The 18,064-nt window shown below is 43.5% G+C and overlaps 1 long non-coding RNA gene across 1 annotated transcript in view; it reads left to right on the top strand.

Annotated features, from left to right (window-relative positions):
- The window catches only part of LOC116658675, a 27,200-nt gene extending 9,136 nt beyond the window's left edge, over nt 1–18,064 (top strand). Inside the window, exons 2-3 of the long non-coding RNA XR_004313929.1 lie at nt 3,445–3,572; nt 16,202–18,064. This is a non-coding gene — a long non-coding RNA (uncharacterized LOC116658675). The remainder of the gene's footprint in view (nt 1–3,444; nt 3,573–16,201) is intronic.

The following is an 18,064-nucleotide window of genomic DNA, read 5'->3' as shown; positions in this document are numbered from 1 at the left end:
GTGGACTGAGCTACACGCACTCCTAAGACTCTAGAGGAGGGAACTTCCTTACCTTGTCCAGGTCGTGGGAGCTCCAGCCACTCCTTTGGCTTGTGACAGCATAATTCTAGTCCCCTCCTTCGCCTTCTCATGGCTGTCTTCCCTCTGTGTCCCACTCTAATTCAGTATGAACTCATCTTAAATTGATTGCATCATTAAAGAAGATTTCTAAGTAAGGTCAGATTCATAGGTACCAGGGGTTAGGACTTAACACATTGTTTTGGCAGCCATGATTCAACCCACAAGAGGGACTTTTAAAAAAGTCTTACAGAGCCCTTTCTTCTGGGCCAGTGTTATCTAATTTTCATTTCCAATTTTTACAAATAGATAATTTGTATATTTTAAAATTAAACATTGCTGTTGTCTTAATGTTTACTCTCTTTACTACTGGGAGTTATACTATTTTAATGACCAAACACATCTTATTAATCTACTATAAAATTTTCAGTAATATGACGTGTCTTAACGTAGCATCGTCACCGTTTGATTTACTTACTTCTGTTGAAGTTACTCTCATTTTTCCATCTCTTTGGACTTGTTACCATCACTGGCTCCTCTTTGTTCTGTGACCTGAATGTCCATCACTTAACTCCTTGGCTGGAGTATCCCTTGCTTCCATTTCTTCCTTCCCTCTCGCTGTCATCATCCTTTTGACTCCTTATGCCTGAATCATGACAATTCTGATAACTGATTTCTCTGCTTTGGTCTCTCTTTTGGGCTCCACCAGATTCGTACCCACGTCACCTCGTTGTTTAAAATCTTTCTATAATACGTCTCTGTTTGAGAAATCAAAGAAAATGCTCTAACGTGAAAGAACTTAGGATTTCAATATGAAAACATAGCTCTATGGTGTGGGTTGATAGAACGGTTCACATTCCATTTCTCTTACAATTATATTTACAGCATGAAAAATTACAGCTACAGCAATGTACATAACCATCTCCAACACGCCCAATTATCAAAGAAAAGTTAAATTTTGTTGCCAACTGCGGCTTACAAAGGTAGGAAGTAGGAAACAATATAACTTAGAAATATAGTGAATAAATATTGATATAAAAGAGATTTTTATAACAATATTTGGCAAGTATGAAATTAAGAGATCTGCTTAGTGCAGAACATTTGGAAAATATAGAAAAGTACAGGGAAAATAGTGAGAAAAAAAAAACCTGTGATCTCATCAGCCTGTTAACATTTTGAAATACTTCTTTTTTTTTTTTTTTAATTGAAGTATAGTCAGTTTACAGTGTTGTGTCACTTCCGGTGTACAGCATAATGTCTCTTCTTTAAGGAAAAACCTGTTTCATGAAAAGCTGCTTTATCCAAGGCGACCGGAAACCTCCGTAAATCCCCACCCCTCTGTCTCAGCCTGTATTTTACTTAGTTAGCCAATATATGCCCGTTCCATGCCTGGCATTTTTCACAGACTCTCCTCTTATGCTTGAGATCTGGGTTTCAGAAGTTTCCTTTTCCCAAAACCAATCTTTAGAGGAATTGGGGTCTTGAAGATTTTCCAAACCATCTCAAATCTTTTTGCACCACCTGCTGGAGATAAAGGAAGTAGGGAGGTTATCAACCAGCAGCACCTGTGAACGGGCGTAGACAGGGTTTTCCTAGAGTGGGGTGCGCCAGCGTCAGAGAGGCGTCCCGCCCACTCTCCATCAATGCCCACAGGCCTCCTCAAACATCTTGCTTCAAGGCAGGCAAGTTCAACTGTGAACTCAACTACTCAGTGCTGAGAAGCTGATGCCACCACTCTGCTTGCAATGATCCTATCTGACCCAGCCCCTGGAATTGACAAATGGAAGATATTTTTGGCTTCAAATCTCCATTCAGCATTCCCTCTGTTAAGACAAGGAGCCTGGGAATGGTTGTGGAGATGCAAACAGCTGAATTTGGAAGCTCCTGGAGGGAAGTGGAAGCTCCCAGAGCAGAGAGAGCGTCAGTGTCTCCCCACTTGTGGGAGACAGACGTATCTGTTTCAGCTTTTCCCTGCCTCACGTCTCCCTTTCCTTCCATCCCATCCTCATTTCCTCCATCTTTGCACAGAGGCAACAGTTCAAAGGCTGCAGACTCCTGGGTTCTTTATTAAAGAGTTTATCTTTTGAGAAGCTGGAGACTTTTCTTAAGATTTTTCACTTAATTGCTTTCACATCTCCTTACTTCTTAAGGAGTCCTACAGCCAGGGATTCTGCTCCTGTCCTTGGCCATTGATTTTGGAATTCTGTCACCACCATGGTCAAGGGTTTTCCTCCACATCAACCATTATTCTTTCTGGGTTAATTCAATGTATGCACATTGAGCATTACACTGTGCTATCAGGAGAGACATTGAGAAAGAGAAAAATAATTCTTGCCCTAAGGAAGTGAAAATCAAGTAGGGAGGAAGTAGTAAGTAGAAAGATGAAGAGACTCCAAAATTAAGTTTGTTCACCACTTTAAAATATTCTATAAACAAGGAACATGAAACAAAAGAAGTCATATGCTTAGGGAAATTTATGATCAGAGAGAAATAACTTGAACCAAAGCATCTTTTGGAATCAGCAGAAGCATCTCAGTTAATTTGGGGGCCGTTTGTAATTAAAACCAAGGAAAGAAGAAATTAAATTTGTTTTTACTGCAATAAAGTCAGGGTTATTATTTTGCAAGTAAAGTTAAAGACCTTTTTTTTTGCTTTTACAAGGAAAATACGGGTTAGTCTATATGGTCATTGGAAGAAAATGAATTTATGAGGCAGCAGACTGTGTTAACATTTTATGTGAACTAGGAGGGAAATAGGGTGGAGCAGTGCCTTAAAGTTGGAGCACCTGCTTCTCCCTCTGTCCTCCCTCCATCCCCCAGGTCACCGCACTTCCCATTTCAACACTGATACTCCCTCAGCCATCTTCTGCTCCTCTTTCGACATCCCTTGGACCAAAGCTCATCCTTTCATGATTCTAAATTCAGCCAAATTTGGATTAAAAAGAATGTCTTGGAGATTCAGCCGTTGCCTGAAATGGCAGAGGTTTCAAGACACAGAAAATGTTTGGGGGTGAGGCTTTGCTGTTCTCTGAGGTGTAGGGCATAAAGCCGGGAGAGGGAGGGTTCAAAGACAAAGATTAAGGGCATTGAATTGTCGGTAAATAAAAGGGCTTCCACTTTGAAACACCTGAAACACTTGTGTGGTCAAGGGAGTACTTGCTATCGCTTGGTGATGATGGTGACAATATCCAGTTCCATGACTTTATCTTGCTTTCAGACAATTAAAAAAATCATCCAACAAAGGACTATTAAACCTGTGTTTAAATTGAGTTGCATGGGCTACAGAAGTAACCATTGACCTGAAATTAGGTTATGGTTGGAACTTCAGTTGGATACATCTAGTTAAAGCTGTTCAAGTGAAAACTTGTAGTTTCTGAATTTGACACAGGGTGGCGCTCCTAAACCACTCTGCACAAGGCCTTGCTGCGATGGGACGGGTTGCAGTGGGAATGCCTGAGCCTGGGCAAGACCTCTGGTGGGTGAATGAGAACTCAGCATGGGCTCCTGTCTGACCCGGTAAGTGGACCCTCTCTTCTTCCCTTCACCTTTGTTTTACATTTAACATTTGCTGTCCTATAGTCCCCCACATCCTGTTTCATTAAGTTGGGTTTTCATTTTTTAACGTGACTTATGCTGAAACTATTTGTTTTTTCATGATAGAAGTTAGAACACATTTAAAAAAAACACATTTTTTAAAACACATTTAAAAAAATACTTTTTTTAAAGGACAAAACTAAGCAGCGTGATTTCATTCTCTCTTCTTTGATGTTAAAGTGAAATAGAGATGAGTTTTCGGTATCAGTTTAAAATATGATTCCTTCAGGGTCCTGCCCAAAGTCTCACGTCCGCTCTTCATTCTGAACCTCCAAAGCCATTCTGAAGTTAAATTCACAACATAAGACTGGTGGCACGCAAATGTGACTTAGATGGTTGTCTTATAAAATTTGCCTGGGCAGGAGGTTTAACTTGCTCTTTTAACTTGCTAAGGACTGTCTCACTGTCGTTTCACTTACTTTCGTTATCAGTTCTCACTTGATAATGCTGTCTCCCACTTCCTAACTGGCCGATGGGGAGGAAGGAAGCAAACAGGAGCTGAGCTGATCTGCCTCAGCTCTGCCATCTGTCAAGATGACATCCCTTCTTAAGCCGTGGTGCTCTCCTTTTCTGTTTATCTGGACATTAGACAGTCACCTCTTCTCCCTGCGAAAAGGAGCCTCCTGTGTTCTTCTAACTCAGATGTTGCCTTTTTGACATCTGTCCTCACAGTTCCAGGCCCTAGTGGAAGGCAGCTGCAGTTCACCTCTGTACCACCAATGCCTCTCCCAGGCCACACTGGAAGTAGACTGAGTGTCTTCCATTTTTTGCTACATATATACACATATATATGCATATACCATATATAATATATATACATATACATATATAATATATACATATACATACAATACATATACATAAATGTATACATATATGTGTATATATACATAGAGAGAGAAGTGTATGTATATGTGTATATATATTTATAGCTACCTATCTATTTATGTCTATATAATATAGAGAGCAGCCCATGCACCCCCTAGGTTTTGCGCTAATTCCCTTTGTTCCTTATTTTCTCATTATTTTCAAGGAACTTCGCTCTCCTTTTAGGCACATCTCTGGGTCATAGACTTCTCTTTTCTGGACTTTAGTCTGCCTCCCTAAAGGCAAGGGTGGCCACACAGTCCCGCCTTTCTTGGTGTTAACAGACTCCAAGATGACACTTCTCTTACATCTCTCTCTCTGTTGAAGACCAATATTTGTCTTTGTTTCCACGTCTCCAGTTGGCTCTTTTTCTTTGCCTTAAGTCCTCGAATTTTAGTTTATAATAGCGATTTTCCTTTATGCTTCTGAAAGTCAAACATGTGAGCTGTGATGAGAACATAGCTGAAATTTAATGAAACTGCTTATTAATATGAGTACCTTTCTTAGCAACATGCCTATCCCATAGTTACCACCCATGGGCTGAAGGGTATTATTATTATGATTAGCTTCTCATCCAATTTAATTCAATACGCTTTTTTCAAATACCTACTTGATGCCAAACATTTTGTACTGGCGATGTGAAAATTAGTAAGTCACGATCTCTTTCCTTGAGAAACTCAAAACCAGGGCAGGAGACAGGCATCTTAAACTAATAACTGAAAGACAATGTGATCACTCCAAGCAGGAATTGTTGGGTAGAATGGTGAGAGAAGATGAGAGAAGAATCAGGGAAGCTTCTGTGCTCAATTCTTAAAACAACCGCGTGAAGCAACTGCTGTGTCACCATCAGCCTCACGTTGCAGGAAAGGAAAGCCAGGGGAGAGAAGTTAGGGAAGAGTCTGGCTGAGGGTGGCAACGCTGGGATCTGGACCCAGGAGTTCTGGCACTCAGAGGTCGTGTTCTGGACCACTCCCCTGCTTCCGCCAGGGCTTATGAGGCAGAGCAGAGCAGGAGGGCATTCCAGGAAGGAGGGGGAGGCTGTGCTCATCATGGAAGCAAGAAAACGTGGGGTCTTCACAAAAGCCTGGTTAGGTGTGGCGGGACACAGCCAGTCATGCGAGGAATGGCGTGACACTCGGGACTTCCACCGACATTCGTTGTCCTCATTTTCTGTTTTGGACATAAGGCTGTCTTGAGTTGAGTGGGTGACCCTGACCCATCTTGGGGGAAGGATGTGCATTTAGTCATTGTGCCATCTGGAGCAGAGGAGGGTGGAATTTGCTCCTGTGCACCCCATCCTCTGAGTGGCCATTAGTCTTCTTGCTGCCGACAGACGGCCTTCTACAGGTTCACAGAAAAAGGGCTGTGGAGCTGAAAACAGTTTCTCCATGGCCCCAGCCCAAGAACCTCAGAGCAGCCTCCCCCCATCTCAGGCTTGGGCTGCCCGGGGATGTGACAGTTACCAGTGCAGACGGCTTTTTGCTCGACAGTCCTGGATGTTCTGGTATCTCTCATCTGTTTCTGCTTTAAACGAAGCCATGTTTCTAATGACATCCCTGAGAGAATGAATTCAGGCGTGTGTGTGTGTGTGTGTGTGTGTGTGTGTGTGTGTGTGTGTGTGTGTGTTGTGTGTACGTGCTCCTTACGGCGAGTCAGGAGAAGATAACAGAGCAGGGGTGGGGCGACAGGAAGGCGTCTCCGCACCTTGCCCAGAACCTGCGTCTGCCTGTGTGCCTGTGTTCCCACACTCCCGTCCTCCCTTAGTCCCCAGGGGAGGGGCGTCTCGTGTCCCAAGCAGATGCTTCCTAAGTGTGTGATTTCAAGCCTGAGACCGGCGGGCGGGGAGAGGCTGTCATCTCTAACTAGATTCAGCTGCCTGCTAGGGCTGTAATGGGCTTTCAGAGTCCAGATGGCTGCCCTTGGGCCAGCTCGCATCTGGCCGGGAATGCAGGCGAGCACGTAGCCGTCTGGGGTGCGGGCTTGGTCCTCTGGGGAACTTGCAAAAGGGGAGGACTTAACGGGGTGTTTATGCCACACTGGTCATGTGTCTGGGATATTTTTCTCCACAGCCTTACTCCTCTGACCCTCACCTCTGACCCCACTGCACAAAGGCCAAAGCTAAAACGGAGACATCTGACTCTTCAGCCTCTGATCTAGGCTGGCAGAATACAGGGCTTTCCTTGGGGAAAACTTGCAAAACTTCCAGTTAAACTAAGTCAGCCAACAAATGCGCTGTAAGTCTGACCCCAGGATGCCCACAGGGTTTTCCTGTAGTCCCACCAACAGCCTCAACGATCAGACTTCCTTCCCGTTGACCACGGAGGTCTTGAGAATGTCTGGAAATTCACCAACCGCAGGAAGCCAGTGATAGGCAGGTTTCCACAGAATCGGACACGACGAGTCAATTTTTGATAAGGTTTTTCAGGATCGCACCTGCTGTGGGGAGCCAACGGGTTTAGAGCAGAGCACACTTTAGAGATCACCTAGTATTCCTGTGCTGGTTACCTCGTTTCCTTGGAGAGGATCTGAGAGGCAGAGGTAATAAAAGAACTTGCCCAAAGAGTTACAAAGTTAGTTAGAAGCTGAGCTGGGGCCCAAATCCAGATTTTCCAGCCCGTAGCTTGGTGTGTTTTACCCAAAGTGCACCTAAACTTCCATTCTACCCTCCAGATGCTGTAACAGATTCATTGATAACAGGGAGGGAAGCCCTGCTGAGAGGCAAACATGCTGTGGTAGAGAAACATATGTGATTAAAACTGGGAATAACTTTGAACATCTCTTCATTCAACAAACCAGTGCTGAGTATCTGTTATGGGCAGTACCCCCTGCGCTGGGCAGCCTGGGCTCTGCAGCTTGCTTCTCTGTGTCTCTTTGTCCTGGGGTAAGCCAAGTCTGGTTTCAAACAGAGTCTGAGTCATGCGCTTTTTTTTTTTCTTCCCACTGAAAACATCCATGCCTTGTTACAGTATTTGAATTTGGCCCATTGCTCAGTTCTTGACTCCTGTTACTCAGTCTCCCCTCATGGCTTGGGTTTTCTATGATGCTGCGTATAATCTAGGCTCCTGTACCCCTGACTGGCCCCTCACAGTTTCCTGGGCATCCTGGCACTCTTCACTTGCTCTGCTGCCTCCTTTCTGCCTTGCATTTTCAGACCAGGCATTTGGCCTCCACACTCATCCCATGGCCCTCTGCTGCACGGTTGCTTCCGCCTGCCTCACTCCTCTAGGAGTTCCTAACTCCCAGGCCCAGCATCCCTTAGAATTTGCCATCTTGCTGCAACCCAAGGCAAAGGAGTACATCCCTTTCTTGAGGAATATAAACCACGGACTGGATTGCCTCGGACGTGGAGACAGAGTTTTGAGGTATGCTGAGAGAGAGTCATCTTCAGACTGAGCTATACCGGAAGATGAAGTCAAATTACTGAGAAAGCTTTTAATTCGAAAGCAGCAAAATAGGATGAGTTGATGGGAGAAGAGTTAAATATTAGTGAGAAAGTCGTTGAATCATAACAGACTTTTCAACTTCGCTCCAAATTACCACTTTTAAAACGAATGGTTGCTTAATATTTGTCGATGTTTATATCATTTGACACATGCATTTTTATTTTTCAAAAAAGAGTAGCAAATCCACGGTGAAACAGCTGCTGGGTTTGAGCACAGGGGCTCCCGGGGACTCAGTCGAAGGGGCTGCGTCTTTTAGCGCCTGGCCACAGCTCAGTGCTCCTGCCTGGGTGCAGCCTTTCTACCTACATTTTTGTATCGACTCTGAAAGATGAGTGACCCCTTGATCGTTTACTCTTCAAAACTGAAGTGGCTGCAGATGCCAGGTACAAGAAAGGATGAGAGACTTACGTGGAGAATCAATTCTTTACTCTTAATCCCAAGGTTTCCAAACTTCGCTGCACATTAGAATCACTGGGGGAGCTCATAAAAGCCCCAGTCACACTTCATACCAGTTAAGTCAGAATATCCCTGAGGGCGCGGGGCAGGGATCTTCTGATTTAATTGGTGTGGGTTGGTTGTGATTGGGATTTTTATTATTATATAAGGTTATACAATAACATTTAATAATGTGTGCTACTAACAATAATGTCATTATTGTTAATACGTTAGCATGCATTGTAATCTCCTAGAGGGCTTGTCAGACACACATCGCTAGGTCTCAAAGCTTCTGACTCTGTGCATTTCTGTTATGTTCCAGATAATATTGATGCTGATCTGGGGGTCAGCTTTTGGGGACCACTGGGCTTCTCTGTACATCAAAAGCAATGGCCCTTATTATTTATAACCTTGTTATCAGGTGTTGAATCGATATCTATCTTTTTTTCCACCCTGAATCTTTTTGCAAAAAAAACAGATTGATCATACCTCTTACCTATTCTATATCTGTGAGGCAGTAGCAAATATACATGCCCGTTAAAGCAAAAAGACATTACAGTCTAAAACTCAGAATTGAGCTTTCCTGTCTCATGTGCATCTTCCCCTAGAGGCGAGACATCTGTCAAGCAAGGGTGTCACACATCGGTGTTCCAAACATCCAGTTTATTGCTCCTTGGATAACAATGATGCGTTTGTGCTGGGGAAGATGCTCCTATTTTTTTTTTAAATCTAAATGCCTTGCTGTGTTTTCAGGAATCTTTCAGAGCTCTGTGTTTTGGAGGGTTTATGGCTGGCTTGTCCCTCGGTGGGAGCTGTTTTCCTCTCTCAATGGTTGTGGCTGGACGGAGACATTCATCACTGTCTGACGGACGTTTATGCACAGCACTTAGGTTCCGGTGCCTGAGCAGGTTGGGGAAGGATTCCAGTTCCCTTGGACCTTGGCCTTTCCTGTTTCTATTTTAGTATTTCTTGTAAACAGACTAGATCAGATTGATGGCATCCATCTTCCAATCATGGCCCATTGGAGATAGAAATAATCCAAAATTTGTGTTCTTTCTCCAACAGACCAGAGCTAAATTCCTCTGGGCAGTTGCCCTTCACAGGTCCAGACCTGGAGAGTTTCTGAAACCAAGCAGCAGCTTGGCAACTTTACCATTTTGATCAATTTAGTCTCTACTGATTGGGGATTTGCAGAGTCGAGGGGTTGCCAGGCCTCCTTCATGCTTTACGGAGCACATTATTATGGTGTTTAACCTTCTCGGATCTTGTCTTTTGGGCCCCAAAGGAAGCAGCGAGTGGGAAAGTAAGTGGTGAGGGAGCCTGCTGAGCTCTCTGGCCCCTGCTCCGGGCGGGTCGATCCTGACTGCCTTGTCAGTACCGCCTTGCTCGCACCCAGCTGGGAGGAAGGTCGGGGTCTGCAGGGCTCACCAACCTGCAGACCTTTGTGGGGCCCCTGACAAAGCAGGCGACGGGGGCTCACTTGTACTAAGCGAAGGCTCTGAAATTTGGTCTTAGTCCTGCTTCCAAAATCACACACAAACAAGGAGGGCCAGTTACGCTGAAATGGGGCTGATGACCCGACCTGACCTAACTCAGTGCAGTCACCGGAAGTGGAACGTTTTCCATCTCACACGTAACTGTTGCCCCCCCAATACTTTGTGTCTGGCACCACGATCAGCAGGGAAATGACGGACATGTGGTGCCTGACCTCAGGAGGCTCACAGCCTTCAGTTAGTACCATGTTTATCTCTGTGATAAAAACAAATTTCAGGAAGATTCTTTAAAACTAGTGGAGGAGATCCCTATTTGAAGGGAAAACCCTTGCATTATTTGCCATGTCGTAATGTCTAAGATATTCCTCCTTTCCTTCCAAAAACATTGCTTCTTCACCTAATACATTCCAACACTGTGCTAAGTCCTGGAGATTAAGAGATGAAAAAGATGCATTTTCTACTATTGGTAGGGGGGGATATGGTCCCAGTCACAGCTGAAATTTGTAACCACAACCTCTTTTGGACTATCCACCCATTAAACGCTTTGTAGGTGGAAATTTGGGAACTTCCTCTTTGGAGTGGGGGCCACTGTCTAAAGGGAAGAGGAACTATTTAGGTCTCTTTTAACCAATGTCCCTTCTGTTCATCCCGGCTACTAGCAGTGTTCTCACTCCTTCAACCAGTGCTTCCTGCCTGAGTCACACGGCAGGAGATAGAAGAGTGGCCAAAAGCTTCATAAAAAGTGAATAGCACACGCGTGGCCACTTAACCTCATCCAAAACCTCAGCACAACTATGTAAAAGGAATCATGTGTCAACACTGAGACGGTGACATTAAAGACCACACGACACATGACAAGGAATTGTTTGCCTCCCTCTTGGAGTGAGTGGGGACAAGGGAAACGAGATGGTTTGGTTTGAGTTGTCATTTTTTTAGGAAAGCACAAGACTCCTTAAACACTTCTCCATCCACCCCATCCTCCAGGGACGGCTGCTTTTATTTACAGACATTTTTGGGTGGAGATGTCCTGTGTATGTAAACATGATAGGAGCCTAAACACATATGAGGGAGTCCCGGGGATTCAAATGAGATGAGACATTGTCTTGGGTCATATTTATTTTTTAGGATAGGAGGTGCTGCTTCCATGGCTGTACGGGCTGCCTCCTTGGCAGTATGTTCAAAGACATTGCCTCCCAAAGCTTGCTTTGATTAATTTTTTAACTATTCCCCTGCTCAAAATGTTTCTAAGGTTTTATGAAGCTTATTGAATTAATAGTCTTACTCTGATCTGCTTAGTCCTCTCTTTCATTAAAACCTTCCTGAACAATGTTTTCTTTCACCATTTCCAATTGAATAACAAAACTAGACTGTCGTTGGTTCCCTGGTCTACTTAACGATTATTATTGTCATAATGGAGCCTTGAAGCAATGAAATCCTGAAAGGCCACTTTTTTGGAATTCAGTAACATACAAAACCCTGTGGTATAATCATGACTTCATATTTCTCTGATTACAAAGTAGTCACAGGTAAGATCCAAGGACCTTGACTTGTTGGGGTCATGGGGTCTGAATGCACTCTCGTGGTGGACATGGGGTTCTCCCTAAAGGTAACTGGTGTTACCATGGCCAGTCATCCTGAGAAAGTGCTGGGGCCCTTGACATCTGCAGACCCAGTGCAGAATGAAAATGCGGGCCCTGGCCAGGGCTGGGGAAATCAGTATCCCCTTTTCATGACCCCCTGTCCCAAACCCTGGTGGACAGGCAGATGCCAAGGGATTACAAACTCTGTGCAGGGACATGGCAAGAGCCCCGCCCCCACCCCACTGCCAGTCACCCCCAGTTGCCCCCAAAAGTCTCTTTGGTCCAATCCAGGTGTGGATGTACAGCTGCTGCCTTGCTCCAGCCAGAGTCTCCTTTTATCTATGCCCAGGACCCTGCCGGGGCAAAATTCAACTGCAGGATGAGGGCCTCCCCTTGCCCACATGACCTAAGCAGAGGAGGCAGCAGTAACAGGGCCTGGGTGAGAACAGAGTGGCCGAGAATCTGTCCCAGAGAGGTGGGGAGGTGACCGGATAATCAGGTGGACCACGTTTCCAAACCAGCAGCACAGCCCCCCCAGCCCTGTCCTGTCAAGATTTACTTATAAAACATACATTCAAAGATAATATTATTAAGAATTTCAAAATAGTCAATATAGAGCATTAAAACCCAAGTGTGGGGCCCTTCTGAGCATGGGGTCCTGTGCGACTATGCCGATCACATGCCCACGAAGCCAGCCCTGGCAGGGGGTGATCCTGGGACAGAAAAAGCCTGGCTGGGACCTGGACCCGAGGGTACTGGGAATGCGACTGCTCTCATTGGATGGTAGGCTAGTAAGGGGGAGAGACAGGCTGATGTCTGCTGAGACCCTCAAGCAGGTCTAAGCGTATGCTATGGTAGTTGGGTGAGTCCAGGCTATGCTTGGGACAGTGTGGCACAGAGGCAGCCGGGCTCTCTCCCGTGTCAGGAGGATTAGAGTGGGCGAGGGCTGGACAGTGCTGGCTGCGCAGCAGGGGGTGGCATGGCCTCTCCACTTCTTGGCAGCTGCCTTTGCAACAGTGGTGGTGCAGAGATGGTCTGTTTGGGCACCTGGGGCAGTTATTGAAGCCTCTTACAGCCTCCGAGGATTACATGAGTATCTTAGTTTAGAGCTGGGAGAGGAGCTAGAAATGATCTTATTACATATGCCAGGAAGCACACAGGGAGGTTTAGGAACATATTGGGCAAGGGAGCTCCGGGGAAAGACTACACTCGTTCATCTTGGCGTAACTCTTATGAGGGCTCGTTATGTGCCAGACCCTGTTTGAAGAATATTTTTTGCCTTCTTTCTCTCTAATGGGATAGGACTGTTCTCCCCCATTTTACTGATGGTCAAACTGAGCTATACAGAGGGAACTTTCCCAAAGGTCACACAGCTGGTAAGTGGCAGAGTGAGGATCTGGTTCAGGCATTCTGGGTCCAAAAACGGCACTCTTAGCTGCTCCTCTGCCCTCTAACTGCCAGGCACTGGGCTAGGAGACTTACACACAAATTAGGAGTTGTATTATGACATATGGATTTGGGATGCCATTGCTTCACCCCAAGAAGGTAAATTTGGATCTGTTGGTGATGTACTTTACAGTTTGCAGGTATTATCTATGAGAGAGGACAGGCAGGATTACTGTAAAGCCTTGGCTCTGCCGAGTACGGCTCTGTGACCTTGGGTAAGTAACTTGACCTCTGAGGCTCTGTTTCCTCATTTTTGCCTCCTTGTTGCAGGTCAATATGCTACTCCTATTTGCATTTTTGAAATGCAGAAAAAATAAGTTTAAGAACCTCCATTCTTGTCCTATAGGACCCCTTAAGTCTTGGGGGTCCAGAATAAGGGAAACCGCTCTGTTGCAACCTGTCGCAGCAACTCCGTATTACTTCTGAATGTTTTCCGAATTGTTCTTGTCTTACCTCTTGAGAGACACCACAGAGCTAGCACTGCTCCCATTGTCAATGAATTGTCCTGAAATTTCTGGATTGGAAATGTGAAGCTGAGGAGTGGGGGGCACAATGGTAGGTTTTTTTATGTGGTGTAAGCATTGCATGATAGAAGACAGGATGTCATTGAATATGCTCTCAAGTATGGGTTTATATCATATCTCAGATGTATTTCTGCTTTCTCCAAGTCCAAAATTCAGGCTGTTTTTCTTCTTCGTGCTTAATTACAAGTGTTTTTAATTAGATGACTTCCATTAATGGCCAATTAAGTTTCAATTTAGAGGTCACATACAAACACTGGCAGCCCCCTTCCAGCTTGGGCTCTCTACAGAGTGACCCGAGTCTGGACTTCCATCTGCTTAATGCTGCTTTGCCCATTAAGGGAAGTGAATGGTTCCCTAATTGCTTGCCTTGGGAGAGGAGCCAAGTTCTACCCTTCCCTCAGCAGCCTGCACTTTCACAGCTGCGATTGGAGCTCCTGGACAGGGGAAGGAGGAGAATGAGGTGTAAGGAGAGGGAGGTCTGGGGAGCTACCAGCAGAGGAAAGAGCCCAGAGGAATGACTTCTCAGAAAGACGTAGGGTGGCTATGGTTGAGAGCTGGCAAGGACTCAGGTTATGACTATATGTCACGAAGAGGATGATGGTTTTGGTTTCTTAGGCCAGGACCTGGAGGATGCTTATTTCTGTCTACGTGGTTTTGGCATTTGCTGCGGCTCAGCCAAGAAGCCTGGGCACTGTTGGTGCCATTCAGCTGTCTTATTATTCTTGAATTGCTGCAATAGGAGGAAGAAAATTTGGGATTCTTCGTGATTAGCGTGTACTTACTATGTGATAGACACCCATAAGCACTTATTTAATTGTCAAAAATGTTATATAGCAGGCAATAGTATTATTATTATTTCTAGTTTACAGAAGAAGAAACTAAGACATAGGAAGGCTAAGTACTTGTCAGAACAGTAGAAATGGGATGTAACACTACACCACTATTTCCTACCACCTCTACTCATTGGTCTATTTTTCCTCTCGCATCACACAACTCCATGAGGCTTGGGACCATGATGAATTCACCATAACACAGTGCCTGATTGGTTGAAAGAATAACTGAGTCTTTTCATCTGTAGGGGCAGGATGTCTGTATTTGCCTAGTAGAATGACAAAAGCAGTTGTGGCTTTTATTTTAAGCAGTGAAGTCACATGGCTACCACCCAATTTCTACACAAAGGTAAAGCTCTTATCTTAGATAATGGGAGAAAGGGGGATAAAAGGACACAAAGGATGGGGGCCATTGTATAAAAACACCTATGATGTGTAATAGATTAAGAAAATGTATATCAACATTAAATAACAGTGGGTTATTTTTTGAAAAGGAGAGTAAAAACCCCATGGAATGTCTTCTCCTTTTTGTCATCATCGTTACTTCTCACCTTCCTTTTGTACTGGTTTTGCAACCTGCACATAATTTTGCATACAAGATCCTGTTTAGTCTCACACGAATCCTGTGAGGTGTCAGGTTCTGTCATCCTCATGGTCCTAATGCTCTGTTTTATGTCAAGCAACTGGCAAGAGGCAGAATTCAGTCTTGCTTTACTGCCCAGTGAAGAGAGGACAGCATTTGTGAGAGGAGGGCGAAGGAAGAGTCCTAGATTGTGGTGGAAATGATGTGTCCTGACAGGTAGGAGTTTGGGTGAAAAATCAATGATAATTTAATTTCAGCATACAAGAACTTATTCTACACACCGGGAAAGGGGAAATATGCTCTTGAGCTTGGAGATGGAAATGTTCTTCTCGTAGTGTAAACCTGCTTATTTATGAATTATAAACATAATAGTCACTAATCCAAGTGCTGTGATATCAAGGATGCTCAAGTGTTAGAACCATAGAAAATCAAAGTCTAAAAGTCCTAAGAAGTTGTTCAACCTTTTAAATTTTCAGTGGAAGAAATGGAGGTACAAAAAGGAAGAGTGGTTTGCCCGAAGTGTGAAACTAGAGCGTGGCAGAGTAAGAACTAAATCCCAGGTCTCAGGACTTGAAGGCTATGTTTCTCCCATTTCATCACATTGTCTCCAACCTACATTCTTGAACAATGTCCGTGATCTTTCTATAGAGAGAAAAGAAAAACCTGTGTCTCTCTCTCACTCTGTCACTCGGTTACCGGGGGTTGATTTAACAATAATATCACTATCAGCATAAAGGACAAAGCTCAGTTTCCTCTCCCTCCTCCATCCTTTCTTCTCTTCTGCTCCTGTACCTCTTGTAGCTAAGAGATCAATAATTTAGATACCCAGTAGCTCACTGTTTAACATGTATCTTAAATTGAAGGTACCTGATCCTAGGCCTCTTGAGAACAGGTCTTGATGGGCAAAGAAAAAGAGATTGAGAAAAAGTGCAGCGAGCAGTTGGAGAAAAGGGCATGGAGAGCAGAGACTGGATCACCATCAGCGTCCTTCTCCTACACGAGAGTTTTGCTATAGGTCTGACTCTGGTTGTTGGATCAGACTTGCACTGTTTTCAATGGAATAGTTGATCATGGATGGAAACACAAGCATACTTAGTAGTTAATTAAATTTAAACTTATGAATTGTTAAAATAAGATTTCATTATCCTCTATGTATAGAGCATGCTGGCTTCCTGCGCTATAAATAGGTTATCATGGGAAAAAAATTAAACGTTGAGTCTCATGTTATGGCTCTGAAAACACATAAGCATCATGATGATCAAATTTACAAAGAACTTTACATGTTTCAAGCCACTAGAGGATGTTCCTGCCTCTGATAACTCTATATAATTATGTTTGCTTCTTCCACAGATTTAAAAATGGGATAGTCAAGTCTTCAGATGTTCAATGCTTCGCTCACAATAGAATCAGAATTTCATGGACTGAACGTGAGCTTGGAAATCAGACATCTACATTTAAACTGTGGCTCTGCCATTTACTTCCTAGTTGTGTGACCATGTTAAGTTTCTTAACTTCTATGATCCTCAGTTTTTCATCTGTAAAATGGGAATAATAGCACCTCCTAGGCTGTTGTGAAGATCAAATAAGATAATATGTCATCTATACAGTGATTGACATATAAAACACTTTTGCTAAGTGCTGTTTTTATTACCTTCTATCTTTCTCTCTTTTTCCCTTTTTCTTTATAAATGGAAACTCGGAGACTAGTCAATGCTGTACAGCTCTTTTCATCCGAGCAAGAATCCACTCACCAGAAAGACCTTGAGACGTCTTGGTTTAATGACCTTGTACATTCCACCCTCCTTAGTCCCATGGCTACACCGTTGCTGTTTTAAACATGAAGAAAACATGCCTTCCTGATAAACCACCACTCCCTTAATGAGACTCAGATCTTAAGACCTCACCTGGAGCCTGATGTGTCAGCCATTGCATTTCTTCAAATACATTGGGACAAATGAGAGTCAGAGGCGGGACCTAACATTTTCTCCTCTCTGTTTCTTCCTCTCTTCTCCCCTTTCCTCTCCTGCTCTTTACCTGCTGACTCCCTCTGGAGATCTCACATTTGCCTAGATCTAAGCTTAGGTTTTCTCCTCAGGAGACTGGTAGGGCCAGGGAACGTAAAACTTCTGAGTCACAACAACCCGAAGAATGATCGGCCTTTTGTGCTGGATGGAATTTTTAGCCCTTTGGAAAAGGGAGGCAGTCATCTCCTGCTGTGGATTCTGAGTTCACAGGTATTATCAGGAATCTGGAACACAGGACTGGAGCAGCTGGGGACCTGAGGACTTTAAGGGATCCTCAGTTAGTTTCCTGGACATTCCTTCTGTGCACAAGTCACATTGCATAGAAAGAGTCCCTAACAATAAATCATTTGTCATCTTCCACTCCGGCAGAGATTAAAAGAAAATATTTCATTTGAGATATGTGCCCTTAAACACAGTTGGCAGAAGTAGAAATAAGTACTATTTATCAGAGGAGTCATTTGAAAATATTTTCAACATGTGCAAATCTTTGATGCATTATTTTCACTCTCATTAATCCATTCTTAAATTGTTGGAATAGTTATCATTATACCACATGCATATAATATTATACAACTCTTTGAGATGATGTTTTTGAAGACTAGGCAATGATACGGAGCTAAAAATCTGATGGTTCAATATTAAATCGAAAATCAGAAACTTCATCTATATATAATGTGTGATCCCAATTTTATGAAAATTATAATTGTGCCTAAGTAAATAAGCCAAAAATACTAACAAGGTTTATCTCTGCTGCTGTGTTTACCACTGATATTATTTTCTTTCTTATACTTCCCTGTATTTTCCAAATTTCCTACCATGAATGACGTATTTGTTGTTTAATTAGAAGATGTTACGTAAAAGAAGACAGAAGTAGAAAGGATATCTGGTACCTTCCTTCTGATTTAATGAAATGCAAAATATTTCACAAATCTTTTTCAAAAATCTTATTCTTCCTGTGGAAAATAAAATTATCATTACAGATGGCCTAAAGATTTAAACATAGAAATAACTCATGAAATTTCCAAAAGAAAGCATTGGTTGATATATTGACAGTCTTGGAGTAAACAAAACCTTTAAGCAAAACAGAAAATCCAAAAGTCACATAGAAAATGTCTGATAAATTTTATTACGTAAAGAAATTTTTAAAAATCTGTTTAGCCAAAAGAAATGCCTCAAATAAAGTCAAAAG

The sequence above is a fragment of the Camelus ferus genome, chromosome 21 (assembly GCF_009834535.1).
Source record: "Camelus ferus isolate YT-003-E chromosome 21, BCGSAC_Cfer_1.0, whole genome shotgun sequence".
Classification (NCBI taxonomy): Eukaryota; Metazoa; Chordata; class Mammalia; order Artiodactyla; family Camelidae; genus Camelus; species Camelus ferus.
Note: the sequence above shows the minus strand (reverse complement) of the source record. Positions and strands in the feature narration are given on the sequence as shown.